This window comes from Octopus sinensis, linkage group LG7, assembly GCF_006345805.1.
Source record: "Octopus sinensis linkage group LG7, ASM634580v1, whole genome shotgun sequence".
In the NCBI taxonomy this organism is placed as follows: domain Eukaryota; kingdom Metazoa; phylum Mollusca; class Cephalopoda; order Octopoda; family Octopodidae; genus Octopus; species Octopus sinensis.
In genome coordinates, this window is record NC_043003.1 from 84445814 (window position 1) to 84463040 (window position 17227).

At 37.3% G+C, this 17227-nt stretch overlaps 1 protein-coding gene across 5 annotated transcripts in view; it reads right to left on the bottom strand.

The window, feature by feature from the left end:
* LOC115214044 overlaps positions 1–17227 on the bottom strand; it is a 653508-nt gene that overhangs the window by 472056 nt on the left and 164225 nt on the right. The gene's annotated exons all lie outside the window — the stretch shown is intronic.

Sequence of the window (17227 nt, forward strand, 5' to 3'; positions counted from 1 at the left end):
TCATGCTTCACAAAGTAACTAAATAACAGAACAAAAAATAAATCAAAAGCCATGCTAAAAAAAAAGTAAACAAACAAACAAACAAAATCATGCTGAAGGAATACGGGAGAGTTTAAGAAGACAAAAGCAACAATTTCGAATTATCGAAGACAGACAATTGGCTATACAGACAGATCAATGAACTTGGTTGTCTTTAAAAAAATATTACAGTACGATGGTTCTCTCTGCTGACATACTTTGTCAGGCAGGTTTGTTGCTAATAAGGCAGCGGAGGCGGTTGCCTCGCAGAATAGTTTAATTTGCATCCCTAGAAATTTAGAGTTTATCAGTTCCTCAATGTGGAGGCGCGTGGCTTAGTGATAAGGGTGTCAGCATCATGATCGTAAGATTGCGGCTTCGATTCCTGGACCGGGCGACGCGTTGTGTTCTTGGGCAAAACACTTCATTTCACGTTGCTCCAGTCCACTCAGCTGGCAAAAATGAGTAACGCTGCGATGGACTGGCGTCCCGTCCAACTGGGGAACACATACGCCATTGAAACCGGGAAACCGGGCCCATGAGCCTGACTAGGCTTTAAAAGGGCGCATTTATTTTTTTCAGTTCCTCAATAGTACAGTTGAATACACAAGCATCTATACTGACTCCATTCTGTGTACATTTTTGCTTTTATAATTTTGGTCGCATCATAAGATTCTGGATTCTTTTCCTTTACATTCCTCATAGCTAATAATTCCTTAACCTTTTGCCCGTTCTGGGTATCACATGTAACACTCAAAACATTTCCCTGGTGTCCATGCATCATATATGACACACATCTCCAATTCTTTTTAACCACCGGAGTAACTCGGGTCATATGAAATAAAAGCATTACATAACTCAGAACGTATGGAACAAAGGAAAACTAAGACAGAAAATAAACATGAACGTTTAGGACAAACTTTAAAAAATTCTTTGGGTAGGCAAAGTGTTAAATGTATTTTCTTTCAACGATTTTTATTAATTCTTTTTCAGAACTACCCCGCTAACACATTCCCAATCGCCTAATTGCTGCTCTTATCACCCTCCGCCTTTTATTTTCCTACCTTGTTTGCATTTGTGACTGAATTATTGTACATATGTATTTCTGACCCTCACTTCCTTGCTCAATTTTCTCAACTCCACGTTACTGGTCTGCTTCTCATCATCTCCCTTCCATTTCGATTTAACTTAATGACTTCTCTCACACTAGATTACCTACCCTTACCCCACTTCCCACCAACATGTCTACCCTTATACATCGCTCATCTACTTCCTTGATTTTTTCCCCAGTTGCAATTTTGCCCAACAGATAACACCTCTCTCTTTCTCTTTCTCTCTCTCACGCACCCTTTCTGAAAAAGGCCAAAACTTCTGATTTTTCAGTCTTCATTGAAAATGAATTAACTATAATTTATTTTTTATTGTATGAAATTTTATGGATTAACTTCAGTAATAGCAAGTGTTTCACACAAACTGAAAATCCAGGAAGCTTCCTTCAGTCGCGAAATATAAAATAACATGGAGTTGAATCAAACTGTTTTAAATAATACATATAACTTCTACTAAACGTGTTGAGTGCCTTTTTCTTTCGCATGTCCACTCACCTGTGCAGCCACCTCGAGAATGACATACATAGTCATAGAGCTTACATTACCTGCACAGGTTGCTCGTTAGCAATGTTCTACCATTCTAAAAATATTTTTGATACTTTGATACACGTTACTTCTATATTAATTTCGCTATTCTATAAATTATGTTTATGTCAAGTCCTGCGTTCAAAGAATATTTTATTCAATGAGGAATAAAGCTAGAATGATGTAGCATACTTCTGGAATTTATTAACGCCCACAGTTTGTTGTTAGAAAATGCTATAGAATAAAATACATTTGATGCTCTTAATAGCTTTATGCTTGTTTTAATGGAAATCACGGCATTCACAAAATTACAAATGATTTTCACAGCAGTTTCAGATCATAATATAAAAACTAATTATATTTAATGCTGAAAATGGACATTAGTATTTGAGCTAAATGTTTCTTAATTTGTTCAATGCTGTGTCTTTTACATATTTAGAGCACGAATGATTAAATGAGTGAATATTTTAGAAATAAAAGAAAAAGAATTCTCTTATGGCTTACATAATATCCATTTATGAACTGCTCAGAACTGTAGATAGCTGATATGAAACGGTTCTACTGACACTATGACTATTTGAACTAAAGTAAATAATTGTCAGCTTACAATGTCAAAATATTGAGTTCCCGATAGCTGCTTGCAGCAAGTCACCTAATATTAAAAATTGTGAATCAAATGCTTTTAAGATAACAGTGATAACACAAAAATAACTTCTTCAAGAGGGATTGACGTCATGTCAAGGCCTACTCTAAATCTACCACTGACAGGTTATATATTTTGTTTTCATTAGATAAGCAAATGAATAAATAAAAGTAATGAAAATCCCGGAGTTCAGAATCGAATCGTAAAGCATCAGCATATCATTAAAAGAATTTTTTTTTATGTCGGTATTTGCTCCACACCTCTTACTGATCAACACTTACTGTCTAAAACTGTCGCTTTTCTGGCGATGTTTTTACTGATGAAAATCCCGTGCCGTTGACATTTTAGAAACCTGTCGCTCGTTAACAAGCGTGAACATTAATCTGTACACCCTGTTGATAATTTGAAAGAAGACAACTATTATCCAACAGATTCACTGATCCTGTTTTGTTCATTCGATAATGTTAATAATTTCCAAACAGATCTCATATATTCTGTTTCATTCACAAGGCTTGGCGCGACCTTGCTCAGATGCTGCGCATTCTCTAGCTGCACAGTCTGAAACCATTGTATCGATCTACTTGGTTGGCACTATGGTTTCAGGTTTTCATAGCACAGAGAATAATTGTTCCTGTGTGGAACCATCTGGTAAAAATGATATAAGTGTAAGATTACATAAAAGTTTGGGAAGAAAGATTTGGATCTGTGCAGAGTTACAGAGATTGTGACAAGTTTCTTAGAAACATTAAAGAATATTTATAGTTCGTCAAATATCAACTTTTTTTGCGTATTGGTTTTTGATTGGCCGACAATTAATGTTCAACCCCAATCAATCTATAGGGAAAGTAATATTGAATTGTTACACAGGCATTCAATCAAGAAGGAACTTTGTTTTTATTGAGAGTATGATGTGATCAATAAAGAAGTAATTTGTGCTTGGTGGTATTATTTTCACTTGGTCTAGGGCGGTGAAATGGCACGATTGTTAGCACTCCGGTTACAATGCTTAGTGGCATTTCTTCCGGCTTTCCGTTGAGTCCAGATTCTGCCGAAATCTATTTTACCTTTCATCCTTTCGGGGGTCGATAAAATACCAGTTGACACTGGGTTCGATGTAATTGACCAGTCATCGCCCACCAAAATTTCCGGCCTTCTGCCCTTAGAAGAATTATTTTTCACTTGATTTGGTCAGGGTCTTTTACCTGCTGTTTTGATTGTCAGAGCTTAGTTGTGAGTATCTCACTAATTTCATTTAGCTTTAGAGTATAAGTCGCAACATGTTTCCAAATTATACTCATGAGTGACTGCTGCTGTATTGCAATTAGAAACTGTACATAGTGTCTGTAAGAAAAAATACGAAATTCTGTTTTTGCTGGTGCTTGTAATGACTGGTCAATTACATCGAACCCAGTGTCAACTGGTATTTTATCGACCCCCGAAAGGATGAAAGGTAAAATAGATTTCGGCAGAATCTGGACTCAACGGAAAGCCGGAAGAAATGCCACTAAGCATTGTAACCGGAGTGCTAACAATCGTGCCATTTCACCGCCCTAGACCAAGTGAAAATAATACCACCAAAGCACAAATTACTTCTTTATTGATCACATCATACTCTCAATAAAAACAAAGTTCCTTCTTGATTGAATGCCTGTGTAACAAATTCAATATTACTTTCCCTATAGACTTGATTGGGGTTGAACATTAAATTGTCGGCCAATCAAAAACCAATACGCAAAAAAAGTTGATATTTGACGAACTATAAATATTCTTTAATGTTTCTAAGAAACTTGTCACAATCTCTGTAACTCTGCACAGATCCAAATCTTTCTTCCCAAACTTTTATGTAATCTTACACTTATATCATTTTTTACCAGATGGTTCCACACAGAGAACAATTATTCTCTGTGCTATGAAAACCTGAAACCATAGTGCCAACCAAGTAGATCGATACAATGGTTTCAGACTGTGCAGCTAAGAGAATGCGCAGCATCTTGAGCAAGGTCGCGCCAAGCCTTGTGAATGAAACAGAATATATGAGATCTGTTTGGAAATTCAAATGGTCAACTTTGTCACATTCTGTCGTACTGATTCTGCCTGAGTACACGTTAAGGATAGATGTGCCTATACTCAACTAGTTACATTATAATTCAATGAATAAGCCGTTAGATAACTCATCGTAAAAATTGATAGAGATCTATGAATATGCGTGCATGTTTATGTGCCTGTGTTTGTTATGAAGTATGTAAATCATCATTGAGGTAACAGGGAAGTAGTCCAGCTCTCGAATTTTTACTTTGAAGAAAGATCCTGCTCAATACATCACAATTCACAAACTTATTTTACGAATGTTATTTATTCACAGACAATAGCTTGCAGCAAATAACTCATTCAGGTTAGTAAAAAGTCCATATCAGTTGCCTTACTACGTGAATACACATGCACACATACACATAATTTTATATATACATATATGTGAAATGTCAACTCTAATATGGTTTCGGCTTGGATATTCATGTGTATGTGCGCATGTGCCCAAGTTTGGCAAAGGACTGATACAAAAACACCATGAACGCCTCACACGTGCGCACAGGTAAAGGCACTGGATGTATGTTAGAGATGAACATTGATTGTGAAAGAGAAAAAATATGTTAAAGAGATGGATAAATGGATGTACAGGCACGCAGATAAAAAGAAAGAAAGAAAGAAAGAAAGAAAGAAAGAAAGAAAGAAAGAAAGAAAGAAAGAAAGAAAGAAAGAAAGAAATAAGGAGAGAGAGAGAGAGTGATAGGGGATGTTTGAGAGAGTGAAATTTCGAGAAAAAGTGTTGTGAATTGAGTTGTGGTAACGCAGATGTGTGTCTATATGTTTATCAGAAAACCTAGAGATTTATTGATTGACTATCTGACAAGCGATTATTTAATATAAAAGAGAGAAATTGAATAAAATGCCCGTAATACAATACACTACATACATTCAACAATAAAAACATAAATAAGAGGTTTTGTCATAGCCTTTTAGTACTAAAAAAGGAACTAGTTCAAATACATCTAGGTTTGCTAAGTCAGCAAATTTATGTAGTAGTTAAGCTTTTAACTTTTGTTTCAGTCATTGGATTGCGGCCATACTGGAGATCCACCTTGAAGATTTTCGTAGAACAAATCAACTTAAGTACCATTTTGTTTTTAAAAGTCTGGTATTTATCATAGCAGTCTCTTTTACCAAATCGTTAGAGGGACATAAGCAAACCAATTCTGGTTCAGAAGTGGTAGAGGGCGAACAAACTATTTCATCGCATAAAACAGTATATACAGCATTTCCTCCACTGACCCTGTCTTTATATCATATCCCTAGAGACAATTATCGCATTTTAAAGACTATTTTAAAAAAGCTATTATAAAAATAAACCAGACCAGAAAAATCACTACTTAAAAAGGATACACACACACTCTCACTCCTTCTCTCTCTCTCTATCTGTCTCTCTATCTCTCTTTATCTCTCTCTCTCTCTCTCACACACACACACACACACACAGTTTTTTTTTTACCAAAATCCACTCATGAGTAGATGACGCTTGGTCAAGCTGCTTTGCTGTGAGACCGAACTCGAAACGAAGTGGTATCGAAACAAGCTTCTTAACCACACAGTCCTATACAGACTATTTCTAAAACTACCATGAAGATGTAAAAGATATCATCGATAAATTTAACAGTATACCGTATTTTTTAACGCTTGATATGGAAGAACCTACATACATGTCGAAGACTTAGTTTCTGGGAAATCCCAACAATTCTATAAATAAATAAATAAATAAATAAAAAGACAACCTAAGTGATTACTATCACTTCAACAGTCGCATAACGAACAAACGTTTCCTTGACTTTATGCATGGGAAGTAAACGTTAATGTTTACAAATAAACTTGGAGTTGCCTCCCTTGAATGAATTTTTAATGTTCATTTTATTTTATTTTCGTCTTACGTTTATTAACCACTGCTTAACAAACAATCCTAAACAGATCCAAATCATCTCATTACATAAAACAGTATATACAGTATTTCTTCCAATGACCTCTATACTTATATCATATATCTACAGTCAATTATCGCACTTTTAAAAATATTTAAAAACGCTATTACAAAAATTTACCGAACCAGATAAATCACTACTTAGGAAGAATATGCTCTTTGTTGCTCTCTCTCTCTCTCTCTCTCTCTTTATCTATATCTCTCTCATTCATTTACACACACACTTTTGCACAGTTTACGTTAGCTAATTTCCCCTCACAAGTTATTAGTCAACCCGAAATCTCGAAGATATATTAGAAGATACTTGCTGAAGGTGCCATATAGTGTCGGATATGGAACCAGGAACCACGGTGAACACGAAGCGAAATTCTTAACCACTCTCAGAGGCGCCGTCTTAACAGATATGTTAAGAAGTTGGCCACGCAATTAGATGGTTCTGGGTTCGATCCCCTTGTCCAGTATAGCCTCAGGCTAACCAATATCTTGTGCGTGGAATTTTCCTCTGCTGAAGTTAGAGGTTTATATATTCTTTTATTTCACACACACACACACATTAATTTTTAAAATTGAATCTTCCGCTGACATCTGTAAAACCCTACATTAAAAAAAAGCAGTTTATGCCCTAAGGCCAAAACATACATTAAACACACCCATGAGTTCACTAAAATTACAAATTCTTTATATTTCTCCAAACAAACATTCTACGCTTATAATTCACCCCTAATTCAGAACAGACACTCTACCCCAAGACATGTTCAGAGATTCACAAATTCCTTTTTGCTTTTTCCCTCCTTATTCTTTTCTACTATAGGCACAGGACCCAAATTTTTGGGGGAGGGGGCCAGTCGATGAGATCGACCCCAGTACGCAACTGGTACTTAATTTATCGACCTCGAAAGGATGAAAGCCAAAGTCGACCTCGGCGGAATTTGAACTCAGAACGCAAAGACAGATGAAATACTGTCGTGCTAACGTTTCTGCCAGCTCGCCGCCTTCTCCCACCTTATTAATAAGAGAAAACGGTTTGCATCCATGAAATTCTTCTCTCTTCACCATAGTACAGTATAAGTTTCAAACATTTTAGTTTAAAACTAATCTTCATTTAACATGGCATGGTTCCGGGTTCAATCCCACAACATGGCAACTTGGACAAATATCTTTTACTCTAGCCCCGGACCGACAAAAACCTCATGAGTGGATTTGGTAGAGAGAAACTGAAAGAAGCCCGTTTCATATACGAAAGGGTGCCAAAAAGTTCGTAGCTTTAGACAAAAAAAAAATACAGGGGGATTAGTTAATTATGATTATATTTAAAATATTCCCCTCTCAGATTCACACACTTATTGCAACGGTCCTTCAGTTTTTCTAAACCCCGTAAAAGAACTCGGAAGGTTGGGTCTCCAACTAGACCATACTCTGTGTGTGTGTGTGTGTGTGTGTGTGAGAGAGAGAGAGAGAGAGAGAGAGACCACAGCTTGACAACCGGTGTTGGTTTGTTTGTCTCCGTAAATTAGCGGTTCGGCAAAAGACTTGACTTGAAATATAAAAGTAAGTATTGGAATTGATTTTCTCAACTAAAACTTCCAAGGCGGTGTTCTAGCACGGTAGCAGAGCAGTGAATGGAACAAGTAAAAGATAAACGATGTATGTATATCAATGAAACATCAGGCCACTGTGTCACATAGCTACCTCTCACTATTGCAATCGGATTTTGCACTTAACATAAATAGAACGAGGGTGAAGGGGCAAAAAGGAGAAAATAGACTAAGAGAGGGAGTGAGAGAGAAAAAGTCAGAATGACAGAAAGAGGAAAAGTGTGTGTGTGTGTGTGTGTGTGTGTTGTGTGTGTGTGTGCGTTTAACTTTTTAGTAAGTTTCAATATACATAGCTGAATTTACTCGATCAGGTCACCAATAAACACCGAGGTCGTGATAATGTCTGGTAACAAAAAGACACACCTTGAATATCACGACGGTGAGTCGTCTTTTTACGTAATGAATAAATATTTTAAAGTAATAAATCAACTGTTACTGCAACGCTATATTAACAAACTTTGTTCTGAGCCCGGAACTAAAATGCAGAATTGTTGGCCGTCAACGTTGAGTAAGAGCACCCTTTGACTGGTAGGCGGAGATGGTACCTGGCTATGTAGTAAAATAATTTCGCTGGTCATCAATTGATGATTTCACTTTAACCAACGTGAAAGACAACCCTGCCAATAAGAGGCCCAGTATTATCTAATACACCTCTGAAACCTCAGCATACAAGAAATATAGCCTAAATCCTCTTCAACTCTTTAGCATTTAAACCGGCCACATAAGACCTAAACATTCTACTTGTTTTATGGTTTGGGTTAGATCCAGCCTTTCACACCTAGCCTACAATGCAGTTCTAAAAATAAATTATCTCCCATAGCGTGGTACCTTGGACAAATGTCTTCTACTGTACCTTCGGGCTAACCAATGCCTTATGAGTGGTTTGGTAGACGGAAACTGAAAGAAGCTCGTCGTGTGTGCGTCTGTGTGCTTGTTCCCCCATCGCCGTTTGACAAATGTTTCGGCAAAAGAGCCGTGGCTGTAATGCCTTTGATCCTAGTTCTGTTCGATAAGGGTTGGTTCGAGTCGAAGCAACAACAAAAGTATTTCGAATGAAAAATCACATTGAAATACAACAGAATGCTGATATTGTGAAAAGTAAACATGACAATGTAGTTAAGAAGTTCGCTGTTTAACCACGTAGTTTCGGGTCCACACTGCGCAACACCTTGGGTGTTTTCTACTACAGTTTCGGGCAGGGCAATGCTTTGCGAGTGAATTTGGTAGACGGAAACCGTCTCGTATGTGTGTGTGTGTGTGTTTGTCCTCCCCCATCACTTGACAACCGGTGTTGGTTCATTTGCGTCCCCGTAACGTAGCGGTTCGGCAAAAGACATCGATAGAATATGTACCAAGCTTTTAAAAAGTATGCGGGTTGATTTGTTTGACTAGACCCTTCAAGGAGCCTCCCCAGCATACACGCAGCGAAAAATAAATTAAATCCCAATATTGAACTAGTACCTCATTTAATGATATCGAATAAATGAAAAACCAAGTTGTCATCGACAGGATTTGAACTCAGAGCATCGGAACAAATACTACAGTGTTCTGTTCTATGCATCAACGATTCTGCTAATTCTCCGCCTTCGTATCTTACCAACGCAGAGTTATGAATAAATATAGAGAGCCATATCTATATTTAGTCTCGTTGCTAAAATACATACATATAGATATAACTATATATATTATCTGTTCATAACACACGCTGCGTTGGAAATTTTGTAAATATTTTCAAGCTGTCAGTCTTGTACCATTATGCAAAGGATTATGTGACTAGGCACATTCTCTTTTAAAGAAGTAACTTTATCCCAACATATTGTCAAGGGAGGTAAGCGAATCTTGAACAGAACACGAAATTAGTGGGTTCATTTCGTAACCAAAGCTATAGAAAATTTTCTCATGGGGTTAATTTCACAGTGAAAACAGACACAAGCTAATATTGGGGTCAGTATATGGTTTGGTTACACAGCTTTCTAGAAACAGCAGCCGAATTCATTTCACAACCAAAGCTACAGAAAGTTTCTCATTGGGCTAATTTCACAGTGAGACCAGACCCAAGCTAATAGGAAAGCCATTATATGGCTGCACGGCATTCTAGAAACAGCAGCCGAGTCTCCCTCGAAATACATCAAGTTTTAAAAATATATAAAAAGACTAGCCATTTGCCTGTCTTTTGTATCACATGTGATGCACTGGATATATTTCCCTGGTGTCCATGCATCACATATGATAAACATGCCCAATTTTTTTTCAGCCACCTATCAACGGAAATCTTTATTTGACTCCGAAGGTATGAAACAAGGGATAACTAAAAGTCTGAAAAAAAAAGCATGGACATTAAAAAAAACTTACGCAAAGATGCTTTGGAGAGGCAAAAGCTTAAGCGATATAATCTGCAGCATACAGTGTTCGAAAGCAGACAGGATGGCCATAGCTAGAGCGACTTCGACCATCAAAGATTTGATCGAAAGTAGGGCTGACTTGAGTTTAAACAACAAGAAATACTATTACTACTAACATCAACATCAACACCGCCACCAACTACAAGAAATACTATTACCACCACCACCACCACCACCACGACTATTACAACTAACAACAACAACAAAAGTAGCAGCAGCACAGACTTTATAACGAGGTGAAAAATCTATAAAGCTGACAATGGACGATAAATGAACCTAATGAACGTTCTTGTAAAGGTTAGCTGTACCCAATTCCAAACATTAACTAATTATCCGCCATTTATGTATAATAGAATTATTGAAGTTATCTACAGAGTAATAAGATCAATTAGGTTCCGTATGGTTAAGAAGTCTGCATCGCAACCACAAAGTCTCAGTTTCGATCCCACATTGTGGAACCTTGGGCAAACGTGAATTCTTATTTCCTTGGGCCGACCCATACCTTGTGAGAGAAATTGGGTAAACGGGAGCTATCTAGAAGCTCATTGAATTAATAGTACGTGTAATTCAAAAAGGTACAACCTTGGTGCACACTGGGTCACACTGACCCTGCCTAAGAATTATTTTAAGGTACAAGTAAGTGTTTGAAGAATACTCATTCACTCAGACGTTAATTCAATGAGCAGGCAACTCAGTTGATCGAACAGTTGAATCCTCGTCTTCAAACGATGGAGATCCTCCAGCATCACCACCAAAAAGTATATGCATGTGTGCATTGTTGTCGCTGTTGTTTAACTCCAGTTGGTCAGCCCTGATTGAGCAGACCGTTCATTGAAAATGTTCTACCCATCACAATCTCATCATTTTTTTCTTTCTTTTTGTATATTGAGGACGACATCGTCCAATGTGCCCTTCCTATTTTAAAACAGTAAAGTGTAGCTTCAGGGAAATTTGACTGCTTTATTTAAAAGTTCGAGTCTGGGGCGATATGAGCTCAGAATGTAAACGTAGGAGACGAAATTATATAAAGCATTTAGTTCGGCGCTCTTCCGCTTCACCTAATTTACTGTTTTTCCGTCCGATATAAAAACCTATTATTGTTGTTGTTGTTGTTGTTAAGTAGTAGAAGTAGTAGTTTAGTAATTGTGGTGGCAGTGGGAGTGGTATCCTGAAACTGCGTGAATAAACTGAAAATATCATAAATAATTGGTTAGTATTGTAGCTCCGATTTCAAATTTGGCATATATCCTTAGAATACATTCCATCATTTTTACAATGTCTGCCAGAACGAGAAACTAATTAAACGTTTAAAGCCGGTTGCCATAATTTCCTGACTCTTTAACACATAAATAATCTGTAATAAACGCATAGAGTAACACCTCGATACCCACCACAGCTAGTAAAAGGCATATCCACTGCACCCCCACCCCACCCCCCAAGCAAGCACACGCGCGCACTAAAATTCTATAACATTTACAATATTGACCTACCAGCAGTCTTTACACAAATCCACCTGTTGCTTGCCATTGATTTCCTTCCTCTATTCTACGCCAATTATTATGTAAAGTCTGACATTCTGAATATAGATGCTTTAAGTTAAGGAATTTCTTTCTTTGCTTTTCTTATGATTTATAGCAGTAGTACCAATTGCCAGCCTTCCAAAATATCATATTGCGCAATACAAATATTACTCTATCTGCTTTTTGTAAAACTGTTTTTATTAAGAGGTCTAAGTCTGAAACATATCCAGAGTTATTTTCACATTGCATCACAAACTCTTAATGTTTAATTTATTAGAATAACCGATTTGTCACCGTTGTCTATTTTGATAAAAATTGTCATTAACGCTAATGAATTTTTTCTCAACCTTTCAACACTGGTGTATCTCCAGTTATAAGAAATTATTTTTGGTCCATAATATGATGTATGTAAAGTGCCAGAACCAATACTGCAAGACACTTTTCAGACGTTCGAACGATTCCGCTGTTGACCAAAGCAAGATCTGAAGACTAAACAACAATAATTTCAAATGGATGAACCATGAGGTCGACCACAGTGAGACTTGACAGTAAAGGGAGGTAAATGAATATTTTGAGTGCTCTACTGATTTTGCCATACACCTTAGTTGTACACTAATGACAAATCTGGTAGGAAATGAAAGCGATGAAGAGTAGTGAACGTGTGTTTTGTTGTTATTGTTGTATCGTGTCTACCTATGCTAGCTAGCAGCTACCTGTCACTTCCCACCAGCCACTTCGTTATAATTTAATAGAAACATGTTTTACAGCAAACATTCCTTTTCGCTGTGAGAGCTGAGGTGAGCAGAAGGTCACTAGATACAAGATGAGATTAAACACACACACACACCTACTTACCTACCTACATGCATCCATTCATTCATACACAACACACACACACACACACCACACACACACACACATCTGTATACATAAACCCATGCATATGTACACTCTTTCACAGAGACATGTATCAAATGTAAGTTAGGTGGCAACACATTTGATGAGAGAAATAATTAATTTCAATCACAGCCTTCGTGATGAGAAACAATCATAATCGAAAAGATTAATTGTGGCTTAATAAATAAATAACGCGGGAAAGACAGTTCCTAAAATATAACTAAAATTAAATATGGAATGCAAAGGGGCGCGAGTCTGATTTCTAGCAATAAGGTGACAACTCGTGACATTTTTTAGTCTTATTAAAAATTAAAGACTCCGCCGGTTACGACGACGAGGGTCCCAACTGATACGATCAACGGAACAGCTTGCTCGTGAAATTAACGTGCAAATGGCTGAGCATTCCACAGACACGTGTACCCTTAACGTAGTTCTCGGAGATAATCAGCGTGACACAGAGAGTGACAAGGCTGACCCTTTGAAATACAAGTACAACTCATTTTTGCCAGCTGAGTGGACTGGCGCAACGTGAAATAAAGTGTCTTGCTCAAGGACACAACGCGTCGCCGGGAATCGAACTCACAACCTTACGATCATGAGCCGAATGCCCTAACCACTAAGCCACGCGCCCTCACTTAGTCTTATTAGACATCATCAGCTACATATAGTTTAATGTTGCTATAGATTTTAGAACAGCTAAAGAAGTATAAAAGAGTCGAGTGAATGAACATAGAACGAGATATAAATTAATAGAATAACGGAGGAAAAAATACCCAGGGAAGACTGTCGCATGAAAACTTGATAGTAAAGTAGCAGCATAGTTGACGTAGTAAACCAAGTTGAGACTTACACTTTAACATTAGTCTTATACATGTGTGGATGTGTGTGCGTGTTTGCATGGATGAAAATGTATATATTTGAAGTCTCGTTGCCTAGTAGTTAATGCTTTGGGATGGCGATCGTAAGTTCGTGGGTTGGATCTCTGCACAGAGCGGCGTATTGTGTCCTAGAATAAAGCACATAATTTCATGTTGCTCCATTATACTTAACTAAAAAGGAGTGAAGGGCCGGTACAGCCTCTCTCCCTCCAGCTCTCGCACATCCTTGATGTCCCCCTAGGTCATGAGTGGTGGAGAGGATGTTCGAGAGAATGGCCATGTCTGCCCGAGGCTACAGAAACACTTAAGATAATTAGCGAAAGTACGGTACAAGCTACCAAATCGTATCCCTTGCGGACAACGACCAAGCTTTATATATATATATATAATCATAATACTAGGGTAAGATCCAGGAATCCATGTGTAGGAAGTTTGTAAGCTTCAAGCAGTCTATGACAGGTATAGAGAACAAAACGTGGAGACCGTACCATATGAAACAACATACATATATATATATATATATATATATATGTGTGTGTGTGTGGTGTGTGTGTGTGTGTGTGTGTGTGTGTGTGTGTAAATGTAAAAAAATACAAACTGGGACAAGAACGTGAAACATTTAGAAGACGATACAAAAAACACGGACGGGATATTCGAAGCCCTCAATCTTCAGTCAAGAACCGGATCATCTTCGCAATTTCGGCTGATTAATCTTGAGATTGCTCCGATCTGGCCAGCCCCAAAGGAAAATCTAAGCCAAAATCTAAGCCAAGCGCATTAGATTCCTTGGAAGAAAGCCTCGAATGTATACAAAACAAGGACGGAAAAACGGACGATAACCCACTCACAAACATGTATACCTCATCGTCATCATCACTAGGCGGCCCCAGTCAAGCCAGACAGCAGACCTCTCACTATTAGAGCACACGTTCCTAAACTAATGTCACGACAAGGCCGTACGTCTCAAACCCAGACTCACTGGTGTCTACATGTCAATGTTTCTGCTCAGCAGCTGGCCGTTGTCTCTAAAAGACAAATAGTATCGCTAACTCGGTCTTTGTTCTATATCGATGCCCAAGGAATTGTACTCTATGTTACTACAGTACTGGTAAGATGAGTTGTAACGCCCCTCAAATTTGTTATAGTGTTGGTGCCATTAAAATGCTTTACAAATAAATTCACAATTCTTTTAATTAGCATTCATTTACACTCATATTCATGCACGCACTGACATTACTAAATGCTTATATTAACTGCGTAAAAGATACTGTGCTTTCACACGTCCTCTGGAAACAAAGGACGCCGCTTGCTTGGTGGCACTCGTTTACAATTATTACTCAGAGTCAAGACTCGTTACACACACACACACACACACATACGTGTGTCTGCGTATAACAAGTCTCTTTGCTTTGCCTTGGCGTGATGATCATATATATATATATATATATATATATATATATATATATATATAATATATATATATATGTATGTATGTATGACAGACTTCTTTTAAGTTACAGAAAAGAGTCATTCTCAGTTGATCTGAGAATATGATACAGTCACCAGTTGATGACATTAAAATGCGTCATTGATAGATTCAATTGTGTTGTAATGTAGTCAAGGACATGAAACAATGTCAATGTATAAACTTGTCTTACTTGACCAAGAAAGGAACTTTCAATCTATCTCAAACAATATTATATTTTGAAAAATCGTATTTAATTTCTATTTTGGCAAGTAGTTATATTTAATAGTTGTAGCTGTACCCGGACTTGCTTGAGTTTTTTGATATCTAAAATAAATACAATTATTTTTAAAAGTTGTTGACAGGCGTCGCTGTGTGGTAAGAAGATTGCTTCCCAGCCACATGGTTCCGGGTTCAGTCCCATTGCGTGGGACCTTGAGCAAGTGTCTTCTCCTATAGTCTCGGGCCGACTAAAGCCTTGTGAGTGGATATGGTAGTTGAAAACTGAAAGAAGCTCGTCGTGTGTGTGTGTGTATATATATATATATATATATATATATATATATATATATAATGTTATATTATGTTAATGTATATATGTGTGTATATACCTTTGTGTCTGTGTTTGCCCCCACCACCACTACCATCACCGCTTAGCGACCCGTGTTGTGTTTAAGACCGCGTAAATTAGCGGTTCAGTAAAAGTGACCGACAGAATAAGTACGAGACTTAAAATATGGCCTAGGGTCAATTTGTTCGACTAAAACCGTTTAAGGCAGTATTCCAATGTAGACACAGTAAAAAAAAAACACTGAAACAAGTAAAACAATAAATTTTGATCCGGAAATGCTAATTCACCTAGAATTGTTGCTTCCAAAGAATTTCAGAGAGTTCAAGATATGCAAAATAAATAAATAATCCTTTTTACTCTAGCGACGGGGCCTGAAATTTAAGTGGGTGGCGAGCAACAAGTCGATTTCATCGATCTCACTGTAATTATTTTATCAACTCCGAAAAGATGGATGCAAAGTCAATCTCGGCGGAACTCAGAACGTAAAGACAGACGAAATGCTGCTAATAAAAATCTGAGGCCTTGTGCCTATATTATTTAGAGGAGAGTCTAGTCGATTATACTGACTTGAATGCGCAACTGGTATTCATTTTATGTACCCCGAAACGATGTGAAGCAAAGTCGACCTCGGCGGCATTTGAACTCTGAACGTAAAGCCGGAATAAATAAATAAATAAATAAATGAATAACGAAGACGCGATCATCCCATGAAAAGATGTGTCCTTTTGAAAAACTTTCAGTTATAATGGTTTAAAACTCTGACTTAAAACTTGGAACATTCATTTTTATATATCAAGATATGATTGTTAAGAGGGTAGAGAGAAGTACACTGACAGAATCGTTAGAAAGATGACAAAAATAAATCTTGCTGTATTTCTTCGTTCTTTGCATTCAATCTCGTCAACTTTGCCTTTCATCCTTCTGAGATCGATAAAATAAAAGTATCAACTAAGTATTGAGATCGATCTAATTCCCTGTTCCCCTCGAGTCAAATTTTTGAACTTGAGCATATGATAGTAATTACTTTTAAGTCGGCAGAGCACGGTACACACTTAGAATCGTTAGGGTATCAGAAAAAAGCTAATTGCAGTATTTGTTCTGGCTTTTTACGGTCTGAGTTCAAACCACGCCGAAATCAATTTCACCTTTCATTCTTCTTTCGTGAATAATATAAAGTAGTAACGACGTACTATCTTTTCTTTTCCACTAGAATGAATCCTTTACATTGTTTTCCTTACTAAAACGATTAATAATGTTTAGTTGATTTCATCAATTATTTCACAACATTTGTGTTGTATTGCGCCAATGTGAGAAATGACCATTATTACTATATCGCGAGTATTCTATATCATCATCATCGACGTTACAAAAAGCTAACGAAAGGGTCGCTACGTAGTATGCTTGAGCTACAATGAATATCAGCCGAATCTCCCCCAAATCGCATTACACCCTACTATCTTAAAAGGAAGGCACCCGAATAACGTAGTTCTACATCTACACATCCTGCAAAATAAAGGGCATGGCTATGATATATAAGTTAATCTAAAGCTATTTATGTTTGTTTATGAATTTCATTGGCT